The sequence below is a fragment of the Pseudophryne corroboree genome, chromosome 3, assembly GCF_028390025.1.
Source record: "Pseudophryne corroboree isolate aPseCor3 chromosome 3, aPseCor3.hap2, whole genome shotgun sequence".
In the NCBI taxonomy this organism is placed as follows: Eukaryota; Metazoa; Chordata; class Amphibia; order Anura; family Myobatrachidae; genus Pseudophryne; species Pseudophryne corroboree.
The window spans coordinates 31,878,177-31,891,093 of record NC_086446.1 but is presented as its reverse complement, the minus strand read 5'-3'; the positions used below and the strand labels follow the sequence as shown (position 1 = coordinate 31,891,093).

General features: G+C 48.7%; 1 protein-coding gene across 3 annotated transcripts in view; it reads left to right on the top strand.

Annotated features, from left to right (window-relative positions):
* LOC135054611 (oocyte zinc finger protein XlCOF22-like) overlaps nucleotides 1-12,917 on the top strand; it is a 133,314-nt gene that overhangs the window by 34,624 nt on the left and 85,773 nt on the right. The window lies entirely within an intron of this gene.

Genomic DNA, 12,917 nt, shown 5'->3' with positions numbered 1-12,917 from the left:
CCTCAAATTGGGTTCCATTAAGGTCCAGATTTCGGCTCTGTCGATTTTCTTCCAAAAAGAACTGGCTTCACTGCCTGAAGTTCAGACGTTTGTTAAAGGAGTGCTGCATATTCAGCCCCCCTTTGTGCCTCCAGTGTCACCTTGGGATCTCAACGTGGTGTTGGATTTCCTAAAGTCGCATTGGTTTGAGACACTTAAAACCGTGGAGCTAAAATATCTCACGTCGGAAGTGGTCATTCTGTTGGCCTTGGCTTCGGCCAGGCGTGTGTCAGAATTGGCTGCTTTGTCATGTAAAAGCCCTTATCTGATTTTCCATATGGATAGGGTGGAATTGAGGACTCGTCCCCAATTTCTTTCTAAGGTGGTATCAGCGTTTCATTTGAATCAACCTATTGTGGTGTCTGCGGCTACTCGGGACTTGGAGGATTCCAAGTTGCTGGACGTAGTCAGGGCCCTGAAAATCTATGTTTCCAGGACGGCTAGAGTCAGGAAAACTGACTCGCTATTTATCCTGTATGCACCCAACAAGCTGGGTACTCCTGTTTCGAAGCAGACTATTGCTCGCTGGATCTGTAGCACGATTCAGCTTGCACATACTGCGGCTGGACTGCCGCATCCTAAATCTGTAAAAGTCCATTCCACGAGGAAAGTGGGCTCTTCTTGGGCGGCTGCCCGAGGTGTCTCGGCTTTACAACTTTGCCGAGCTGCTACTTGGTCGGGTTCAAACACATTTGCAAAATTCTACAAGTTTGATACCCTGGCTGAGGAGGACCTTGAGTTTGCGCATTCGGTGCTGCAGAGTCATCCGCACTCTCCCGCCCGTTTGGGAGCTTTGGTATAATCCCCATGGTCCTTACGGAGTACCCAGCATCCACTAGGACGTCAGAGAAAATAAGAATTTACTCACCGGTAATTCTATTTCTTGTAGTCCGTAGTGGATGCTGGGAGCCCGTCCCAAGTGCGGACTCTCTGCAATACCTGTATATAGTTATTGCTTAACTAAAGGGTTTTGTTTTGAGCCATCTGTTAATGAGGCTCATTATTGTTTTCATACTGTTAACTGGGTATAGTTATCACAAGTTGTACGGTGTGATTGGTGTGGCTGGTATGAGTCTTACCCTGGATTCCAAATCCTTTCCTAGTAATGTCAGCTCTTCCGGGCACAGTTTCCCTAACTGAGGTCTGGAGGAGGGGCATAGAGGGAGGAGCCAGTGCACACCAGATAGTACCTAATCTTTCTTTTAGAGTGCCCAGTCTCCTGCTAAGCCCGCTATTCCCCATGGTCCTTACGAAGTACCCAGCATCCACTACGGACTACAAGAAATAGAATTACCCGTGAGTAAATTCTTATTTTCTCTTACGTCCTAGAGGATGCTGGGATCCACATTAGTACCATGGGGTATAGACGGGTCCACTAGGAGCTATGGACACTTTAAGAGTTTGAGAGTGTGGGCTGGCTCCTCCCCTCTATGCCCCTCCTACCAGACTAAGTCTAGAAAATGTGCCCGGAGGAGCCGGTCACAGCTAGGGGAGCTCCTAGAGCTTCTTTAGTTTTGTTATTTTCTAAGAGTTAGATTAGGTACAGGGAAGCTGCCGGCAACAGCCTCACTGCTTCGTGGGACTAAGGGGGTAGAGTATTGTCCGCCATGAGGGGTCTGAGCCACTATCTCCGCTGATAGGACACTGAGGTCCTGAGGGTGATGATCGTTAGCCAACCCAGGCGACCGCTCACCCCCGCAGCATGCCGCCACCCCCTAATAGAGTCAGAAGATGCCGGTGGCGAGTGAGTCACCGGCCCCCCTGACAAGCGGGGAGCCGGTGTAAAGATGGCGACAACAGGGTGGAAGCGCAGTATTAACTGCGCTTTGGGGGCTCAGCGTTACATAGTGCGGTATTTTGAGGGGCGCCCTGAGCCAGCCCCGATACCCTACACTGGTTTACAAGTCTGTCAGGGACATCGGTAACGCTGCCAGCACTAATCTCAGGCCAGTATAAAACAACTGAAGATCGGGAAGCAGCGCCATGTCCGGGGGGCGGAGCTTCTCCTCAGAGCGGACCCAGCAGCCTTCAGCGCCATGTTCCTGGCTGCAGATCCTGATACAGAGATGCTGACGGAGAGCTGTCCCTCCAAGCAACTCCAGCTATCCTGTGCGGTACCAGGGGGTTGTAGAAGGGGGGGAGGCTGTGTAAAGTCTGTGTATTCTATTAAGGTACACAGACAGCGTCAGGTAGTTGTGTTATTTCTACCTCAGAAAGTGCTGTGTGTGGGCTGGCTCCAAACTCTGTGTCTCTCTGTGGCATACTTGGGGGGAAACTGTGTCTGACATTTCCGTGTGTGTGTGTGTGTGTGTGTGTGTGTGTGTGTGTGTGTGTTTACTATCTCACACAGCCATGTCTAGGATTGTAATGCTTTGTCTCAGATTCCTATTGTTGAGCCCGAGTGGTTGTCTTCGATTAAGGGCATTCTCAATTGAACAAGTTTGTGAGAATCTCCAAGTTCCGTATGGAAACCCTTTGCTCCATTGTTCTTGCCTTAGAACCTGGGGATTATATGGTCTCCCTGGATATACAGGATTCTTACCTGCATACTCCTATAGCAGTGTTGCATCAGCAATATTTGAGGCTTACGGTTACCTTTTGGTTTAACCACGGCTCCGCGAGTTTTCACCAAAGTTATGCGGTACACCGCCGTCAAGGGGTCAAGGTCCTACCGTATCTGGAAGACTTGATGATTCTGGCAACTTCACCAGAAATTCTCCAACGTCACCTAGATCTGACTGTCCGGTTTCTGCAAGCCCACGGGTGGCTTATCAACTGGAAGAAATTCTCCCTGGTCCCTGCTCAGAGCATGGTGCGCCTGGGAGCGCTATTGGACACTCACAACCAGCGGTCCTGAAGCTTCAGGACATGATTCGATGCTTCCTATCTCGTCCGCAAGTGTCGATACATTCGGCAATGCAGGTGCTAGGTCCCATGGTGTCAGCACTCGACATGGTGGAGTGTGCTCAATTTCATTCTCGCCCCCTCCAGAGGCTGATTCTGGCCAAGTGGGACGGGTTTCACCTGATCTCATTGACTCCGGAGGTCTATCTGTTGCTGTCCTCGTGGCTCCAGGACCAACGATTGAGCAGAGTCCGTCCCTTCTGGATACCCGCCTGGATCCTGTTGACGACGGATGCCAGCCTAAGGGGTTGGGGCGCGGTGTTGGAGCAAGACTGTCTTCAGGGTCGGTGGTCCAAGGAGGAGTCTCTCCTCCCAATCAACATTCTGGAATTGCGGGAGGTCTTCAACTCATTGAACCTGGCCCAGCATTTAATACAGAACCGTCCTGTTCAAGTACAGTCTGACAAAGCCACCACAGTGGCTTACATAAATCATCAAGGCGGCGCTCAAAGCCGTTTGGCAATGAATTAATTCTCACGGATTCTTCAATGGGCCGAACGCCATCTACCGGCCATATCGGCAAAATTAATTCCGGGAGTCCTGAATTGGGAAGCGGACTTTCTCAGTCGTCAGGTCGTACACGCCGGAGAGTGGGGCCTCCATCCCGAAGTGTTTCAACTCCTAGTGGAAGGATGGGGCCTTCCAGACGTGGATCTGATGGCGTCTTGACACAATCATAAGGTTCCGGTCTTCGGAGCATGGACAAGGGATCCTCAGGCAGCATTCGGGGATGCGCTGGCGGTGCCATGGAAGTTTTGGCTGTTGTACGTGTTCCCTCCGGTGTCACTCCTGCCCAGGGTAATTCGGAAGTTCAAGCAGGAAGGAGGAATCCTGCTTCTCATAGCTCCAGTGTGGCCCAGACGGCACTGGTTCTCAGACCTTCAGGGTCTCTTGTCAGAGCGTTCAATTCTACTTCCACAACGCCCAGACCTTCTCGTTCAGGGCCCCTGTGTCTACCAGGACCTGGCCCGGATGTCTTTGACGGTATGGCTATTGAAGCTTCCGTCTTGAGGGCTAAAGGGTTTTCTGAGGCGGTCATTCAAACTATGCTGCGGGCCCGGAAACTGGCTTCTGCTCTGATTTACAATAGGGTCTGGCATTCTTACTTTGTTTGGTGCGCATCTAACAATTATGACGCTACCAAGTTTAGTACGGCCAAGCTTTTGGCTTTTCTCCAGCAGGGCCTAGACTTAGGCCTGCGTCTGGCCTCCATCAAGGTTCATGTTTCTGCCTTGTCGGTGTGGTTTCAGAGAAAACTTGCGAGTTTACCTGATGTTCATACCTTTACTCAGGGTGTGTTGCGTATTCAACCTCCCTATGTCCCGCCTGTGGCTCTTTGGGACATGTCGGTGGTACTGGAGGCGTTGCAAGAGCCTCCGTTTGAACCTCTTGGTTCAGCTGATCTTAAGTGGCTTTCCCTTAAGGTGGTATTTTTGCTGGCTATTGCCTCTGCTAGAAGAGTATCGGATTTGAGTGCCTTTGTCTTGTAGTTCCCCATATCTGATATTTCACCGTGACCGGGCGGTTCTTAGGACTCGTCCTGGATATTTGCCTAAGGTGATTTCTTCGTTCCACCTTAATCAGGAGATTGTGATTCCGGCCCTTGTCTCTCCTGACTTGTCTCCCAAAGAGCGGTCTTTGGATGTGGTACGGGACTCTCCGTATCTATGTGAAGAGAACTGCTTCTATTAGGAAATCTGATTCTCTCTTAGTTCTGTTTGGCTTTCACAAACGTGGCTGGTCTGCTCACAAGCAGACTTTGGCAAGGTGGATTAGGATGGTGATTGCACATGCTTATGTGAGGGCTGGTCTATCAGCTCCTGCTCACATTACGGCCCATTCTACGTCTGTTGGACCTTCTTGGGCGGCCCGCCGGGGTGCGACACTTGAAAAATTGTGTAAGGCGGCTACGTTGTCCTCCGTGAACACGTTCATAAGGATCTATGCCTTCGATACGGCCGCTTCCCAAGATGCTTCCTTTGGACGCCGGGTTCTTGTGCCCGCTACAGTGCGTCTCCTCCCATAAGGAACTGCTTTAGGACATCCCCAATGTCTATCCTTGTGGAGCCCAGTGTACCCCGCAGCAGAAAAGGAGATTTATGGTAAGAGCTTACCTTTGTTAAATCTCTTTCTGCGAGGTACACTGGGCTCCACAACTCGCCCACCCTGACGCACATAGCTTCTTTGGGTTGGTATGGCATTAGCCGCTGACTCTTCTCCTGTTGTGAGAATGTGGTGTATGTGGCTACTAACTGTTGTCGTCTCTTTTCCTGCTACTGCATTGGGCTGGTTAACTAAAAACTGAGCTCCTGTGCAGGGAGGCGGGGTTATAGAGGAGGCTGCGCTATGCATCTTGGGTACAGTCAAAGCTTTTGAGCCTGTTGGTGCCTCGGATCAAGATCCTACTCTACACCCCAATGTCTATCCTTGTGGAGTCCAGTGTACCTCGCAGAAAGAAATTTAACAAAGGTAAGTTCTTACCATAAATCTCGTTATTTGGAAAATCCTGGGAAACCTGGAGAAAAAATTACAGATCCCAAAAAGGGTTCTGGTTGCTTTTCCCTTCCCTGAGGAAGATAGGAAAAAATGGGAAAACCCACCCATTGACGCACCTGTCTCCAGACTGTCAAAAAAGGTGGTTTTACCTGTCCCTGGATCTACCGCATTAAAAGATCCGGCTGATAGTAAGACTGACACTATGCTCAAATCCATTTACACTGCTTCAGGAGTGGGGTTAAGGCCCACTATTGCCTGTGCATGGATTTCTAAAGCCATAGTAAAGTGGGCAGGCACATTACTAGACGATTTGGATACAATGTATAGAAGTGACATTGAATTGTTGCTACGTGACATACAAGATTCTGCGGGGGTTTCATGGTGGAATCCATGAAGGGCCAGGGTACGCTGACTGCACGGATATCTTCCATGTCGGTATCAGCTTGCAGGGGACTCTGGCTATGCCAATGGTCTGCAGACGCAAAATCCAGGAGAAGTGTGGAGAACCTACCCTACACAGGTCAGGCTCTATTTGGGGAAGCATTGGATGCGTGGATTTTCACGGCAACCGCTGGTAAGTCACCTTTCCTTCCCTCTGCTGCGCCTCCTACGCAGAAACCATTTTCTTCAGCTGCATCGCAGTCCTTTTGCTGAAACCCTTACCTGAAGGTGTTCAAATTCAAAATGGAGTCTCTCAGGGAAGTGATCTCAGGTCTGGAGGAGGGAGAGTTTCTGGTATCCTTGGATATCAAGGATGCGTACCTCCACATCCCGATTTGGCTGCCACACCAGGCTTATATCAGGTTTGCACTGACAGTCACTATCAATTTCAGGCGCTGCTATTTGGCCTCTCAACAGCACCGAGGGTGTTCACAAAGGTGATGGCTGAGATGATGTTCTCCTCCGCAGACAGGGGGTGAACAAAGTTCCATATCTGGATGATCTGCTTATAAAGGCATCATCCAGGGAGACGTTGTTGCAGTCCATTTTTCTCACGACTCATCTGCTCAGGGAACATGGTTGGATCCTGAACCTTCCAAATCACATTTGGAGCAAACAAGGAGATTGTCTTTTCTGGGAATGATCCTCGTCACGGAAGGAGAAAACGTTGGTGATTCAAACAATGGTCCGGGAAGTCCTGAAGCCAGCCCGGGTATCGGTTCTTCAGTGCATTCGCCCTCTGAAGAAGATGGTTGCTCCTTAAGAGGCTCTACAGTACGGAAGGTTTCATGCTCGGTCCTTCCAGCTGGATCTCCTGGACAAGTGAACGGGATCTCATCTACACATTCACCTGAGAATACGTCTGTCGCCGAAAGCCAGGATCTCACTCCTCTGTTGGCTGCAAATACCTCACCTTATGGAGGGCCGCAGGTTTGGGATTCAGGACTGGACCCTCCTAACCACGGATGCAAGTCTCCGGGGCTGGGGCGCAGTCACTCAGGGGGAAACCTTCCAAGGAAGGTGGTCAAGCCAGGAATCCAGTCTTCCAATAAACATTCTGGAACTAAGAGCCGTCTACAACGGTCTTCTCCAAGCGGCTCATCTTCTGCGAGATCGAGCCATTCAAGTGCAGTCGGACAATGTAACGATGGGGGCTTACATAAACCGACAGGGCGGAACGAAGAGCAGAGCTGCAATGTCAGAGGTAACAAGAATCATCCTCTGGGCAGAAAAGCATGCGTTGGCGCTAAATCTTAATTCCGGGAGTAGACAACTGGGGAGCGGACTTCCTCAGCAGACACGATCTCCATCCAGGAGAGTGGGGCCTCCATCCGGAGGTGTTCAAGGAGGTGACAGATCTTTGGGGAGTACCTCACATAGACTTGATGACCTCCCGTCTCGTCTCAACAAGAAGCTTCGGAGGTATTGTTCCAGGTCAAGGGACCCGCAAGCCGTGGCAGTGGACGCTTTGGTGTCTCCGTGGGTGTTCCAGTCGGTGTATGTGTTTCCTCCACTTCCACTCATTCCAAGAGTTTTAAAACTCATAAGGAGAACAAGAGTTCAGGCAATCCTCATTGCTCCATACTGGCCAAGAAGAGCTTGGTACACGGATCTTCAGGGTCTTCTGCTGGAAGATCTGAGGCCTCTTCCTCTTCGGGATGACCTACTGCAACAGGGGCCGTTCGCTTATCAAGACTTACTGCGGCTACGTTTGACGGCATGAAATTGAACGCCAGATATTAGCTCGGTAGGCCATTCCGAACAAGGTTATTCCTACCCTTATACAGGCTAGGAAAGGAGTAATGTCTAAACATTACCATCGCATTTGGAAAAAGTATATATCTTGGTGTGAGTCCAAGAAGTTTCCTATGGTGGAGTTTCAACTGGGATGGTTTCTCCTCTTCCTGCAAGCAGGTGTGGATATGGGCCTGAGGTTGGGTTCCGTAAAGGTCCAGATTTTGGCCCTATCTATTCTTCTAGAAACAACTGGCTTCCCTCCCTGAGGTTCAGACTTTCTTGTAAGCGGTCTGCACATCCAGCCTCCCTTTGTGCCACCCTGGGATCTTAACGTGGTGTTACAGTTCCTCCAATCAGATTGGTTTGAGCCTCAACAGGAGGTTGGGATCAAGTTTCTCACGTGGAAGGCTGTCACTTTGTTGCCCTTAGCTTCTGCTAGACGTGTGTCGGAGTTGGGGGCTTTGTCTTGTAAAAGCCCCTACTTGATCTTCTATGAAGATAGAGCTGATCTCCAGACCCGTCATATCAACCAACCTATTGTGGTGCCAGTTGCTACTGACTCCTCAATTACTTCAAAGTCCTTGGATGTCGTAAAGGCTCTGAAGATCTATGTGAAGAGGACTGCTCGTCACAGAAAATCGGACACTCTGTTTGTCCTGTATGATCCCAAGAAAGCAGACGATCTCTCGCTGGATCAGGTTCACTATCCTGCATGCGTATTCTATGGCAGGCTTGCCGTGTCCGCAATCTGTTAAGGCCCACTCTACTCATAAACTGGGTTCTTCCTGGGCGACTGCCGGGGTGTCTCAGCTTTACAACTTTGCCAAGCGGCTACTTGGTCTGGGTCGAAAACAGTTGCTAAGTTTTTTTTTTTTTTTTTTAATGCAATATTTTTATTGAAAAGAAGTCGAATATACTGGTACAAGTCAAACAGGAGATGATGACTCCAAATAAAATATCCAAAATCACATACAAGTTATCCAGTGGGGAATAACCAAGTGTAACATCAACATGGAAGCACATCATCAATACCATATATATATATCGACAACAATTTTTCTGCGTTTAAACGAAAAATAAGAGAAAGATAGGGGAGGAGAGTCAAAGAAGAAGAGAGAAAGAAAGACAGGGGAAGGGTGGATGGGAGAGTGGGAGATCATCATAGGAATATACAAGGTAGAGGCATGGCGCAGGAGGGATAACCTCCCTACTGTAAACTTTACATCCCGGCAGAAGAGGGCATAGTATAGGTGAACCAAGGATCCCAGGTCCTCCTATATTTCTCTGACCTGTCCCGTAAGGAGGCCGTGATTTTCTCCATCATGGAGATATGCCATATTTTAGCTATCAACATGCTCCTGGGGGGGGGAGTGGTTTTTTTTCAATTTTTAGATATCACACATCTGGCAGCGTGTAGAATTTGGAGTACCAGGTTGCTCGCCTGGGAGTCTAGATTGGGCAAAGGTAGGCCCATGAGGGCCGACCAGGGGCCCAGTGTTACTTGCGAGCAGAAAATGGAGCCAATGAGGGTTTCCACCTGAGCCCTGAACGTGCATAATTTGGGGCATGACCACCAGATGTGCTTAAAGTCTCCAGTTTGGCCGCACCCACGCCAACACAATGGTGATGACCCAGGAAAAATCTTATGCAGTGTAGCAGGGACCCGATACCATCTAGTATAGACTTTATAGGAATTTTCCTTCACTAAGGAGGAAATTGAGGACTGGGCTACATTTTGCCTAATGATTTCCCATGAGTCCTCTGCAGGGGGTGGGCCAAGGTCCTGTTCCCATTTACGCTCATGGGGAAGTATGTTCGCTGCCTTCAGAGAACGTAGTAAGCCATAAAGTATGGAAATAATACCCTGCCGCATGGGAGAATAAATACACAAACGTTCTAAGGGGGTAAGTTGACGCAAGACTTGGGATTTTGAAAGGGAGCTTAAGAAAGAACGAATTTGTAAATACTCATAAAATACAGGTTGAGGGATATCATATTTGTCACGTAGGGACTGAAGGGAGCGCCAGGAGGAACCCTCTATGAAGTCAAACACCAGTCCCGGACGCGGACTCAGGTGGAACCACGGGTGGGACCGTGAGGTGGAACCAGGGGGGAATTCCTGATTGTCCCAAATGGAGGTGATGGGCGAAGGGAAAGTGGATAAACCATAATGCCGAATGCAGAAACACCACAGGGAGCAGGTAAATTTAGTGGGAGGGGGACACGTTTGCATTGTCCGGATTGACTTGGTCGGCGTGAGTATGGAAACCAAAGTGGAGACCCCGGCCGCTAGACGCTCGATACGAATCCAGGGTAGATGGGGCGCTGGGGAGAACCAGGCGACAGCCTGGCTCAGGTGAGTTGCATGGTAGTATTTACGAATGTCCGGCAAACCTCTGCCTCCAGCTAGTGGGTCACGTACCAAAGTGGAGGTCCTAATTCTAGGAGGCTTGCCAGACCATATAAATTTTAGGAAGAGTCTCTGCATTCGGCCTAAGGCCTCAGCGGGGATGCGTACGGGAATTGTTTGAATCAGATATAAGAGCCTGGGTAGGATGTTCATCTTTACTGAGACTATCCGTCCGAACCAGGCTATAATCTGTTTGTCCCATGCCCGGAGGTCCGACTCTATACACTTAAATAAGGCTGGAAAATTATCAGAGTATAGGGAGTCGTAGGAGTTCGTGATGAACACGCCTAAGTATTTAATTTTCTTGGAGCGCCAAGCAAAATTAAAGTTAGCAGCTAGGAGAGATCTGGTATCCTCATTAAGATGCAAAGGGAGGGCCTCCGATTTGGAATAGTTAATACGATCTCCCGAATAATGAGAATATAATGATAGGGTTTTAAATAGGTTGGGGATAGAAATATTGGGTGAAGACAAAGTTAACAGAACATCGTCTGCAAATAATGACAATTTGAACTCCTCGTCGCCAACAGTGATGCCCTTAATATCAGGATTAGCCCTAACCATGCACGCCAAAGGTTCGATGGTCATAGCAAAAATTAACGGAGACAGAGGACACCCCTGACGTGTACCGTTATTGATGTGGAAGAGGGGAGAGTCTTTACCATTAACCCGAACTCTGGCAGAGGGGTTGGAGTAGAGTGCCTGAATACCCTGAAGTAGGCTTCCTCCCAGGCCGAACCTACGCAAAGTGGCGAACATGAAGGGCCAAAGTATTTTATCAAAAGTCTACTCCGCATCAAGCGAGAGAAGGACAGAGGGCAATTTAGTTTTATTGATAAGATGGACCAAATCAATGGTTCTGCGGGTATTGTCTCTAGCTTGTCGGCCTGGGATGAAGCCCACCTGGTCAGCGTGGATCAAACGCGGGAGAACTGGATTTAGTCTCAGGGCAAGAATTTTGGCAAAGATTTTAATGTCGTTATTTAGTAAAGAGATGGGGCGGTAGCTAGCACAGGAGTTGGGGTCCTTCCCAGGTTTATGAATTAAAACTATCCGTGCCTCTAGTGCCCGGGATGACAGAGGGTTACCTCTGAGGAAACCATTGAAGAGCCTACAGAGATGGGGTAATAGGATCCCTTTAAATTTCTTGTAATACATAATTGACATCCCGTCAGGGCCAGGGGCTTTTACCAGATTTCTGAGTTTTAAGTGCATTATCTAACTCTTCCACAGTTATCTCTGAGACTAACTGAGAGACTGTCGAACTGCTCAGTGACGGTAGGTCACACTTATCTAAAAGGGATTCGATCCCCTCAGCGAATCTCGATGAAGACGACGAAGGGACCGCCTCCGTGTTATACAATAGCTTATAAAATTCCTCGAATTCACCCAGAACGCGGTCAGGGTCGTGTGTTAGTGTTCCCTGTTTGGTGCGAATAGATAAGATATGTTTTGAGGAGATCTGAGCCCTCAATTTCCTGGCCAAAATTTTATCTGCTTTATCCCCTTTTTCATAATAAATCTGGTTAAGGCGTCTAAGGCATTGTTCAGTCTTATGAGACAACAGCATATTAAGTTCACCCCTAACTTTAAGTAGTTTGTCTAAATCGGCAGGGTTTAGAGAAGACTTATGAACCTCCTCCAGATGGTGGAGTTGGTCAGAGAGCTCTAAGATCTTTTGGGAGCGCTGTTTGGTGAGCCTGGCCGCGATCTGAATAAAATGGCCTCTAAGGACCGCTTTATGCGCCTCCCACAGGGTCATGTCCGATATACCAGGGGTTTGGTTCTCATTAAAATAATCATTCAATGCCTGAGTAATTTGTTGCGGCACATCGGTCTGTTGAAGAAGGGCATCATTAAGGGACCAAGAGGGGGGGGAAAGAGTGCGAACCAGCCCAGACAGAGATAAGGATATCGGGGCATGGTCGGACCACGTAATTGGATGAATGCAGCATTTCTGGATTCGAGAAGTGAGGTCTCTACCTACCATAATCATATCAATTCTAGTGTATAGATTATGCACTGGGGAAAAGAATGTGTAATCTTTAACTAAGGGGTCGACAACCCTCCAGGAATCGAATAGTAAGTGATTTTTAAGTAGGGACTGCAGGGCTCGGGAGTTGCGAGTATGTGTATGGGCCTGGGATGTTGGTAGGGAGCTGGAGCGATCAAGACTATGATGGAGTATAGTGTTGAAATCTCCTGCCATTAAAATGTCGCCTTTCCTACACTGAGCAATTTTAGAATCTAAAGAGGCGAAAAACGAGGCTTGATTAACATTGGGAGCGTAGATATTGACCAAGGTGATGGGGACATTATTAAGCTTGCCTACTATAATGAGGAACCTTCCGCGCTTGTCCCTAACAATTTTTTCTGATTCTAAGTGTAGATGGGCGGGGATCAATATGGCGACCCCTCTTTTCTTCTGGGAGTGATCACAGGAATGTATGGCGACAGGATGGCGTCTAGAACGTAGTTCAGGGTGGGAAGTACCTTTGAAATGTGTCTCCTGGAGGAATACCAGATCTCCCCCCACCTGTTTCAAAAAGAGAGATAATTTGGTCCTCTTTTGGGGAGACCCTTCACATTATAGGATATTACGTTAACAGACATGACAGCACAGGTGGAAGCAAAACTCTAATGGCCCTAAGGGCCCATAGATGATCTCCCTGGGGGACGAGGGGAAGAAGAAGAGTGAGAGGTAGAAAAAGAAGAGGAAAAAAGGAGGATAGAAACATAAAGAACAATGCAAAATGAAAAGAACGTACCGAGCCAATGACCCATTGTACGCATCGTACGGGTCTGAATGTTTGAGCTCCCGTATGGGGTATTAAGGGAGAGGAGTTCTCCCCTATGCTCAAAACTGACTATAATGGCTCGGTGGGGGGTA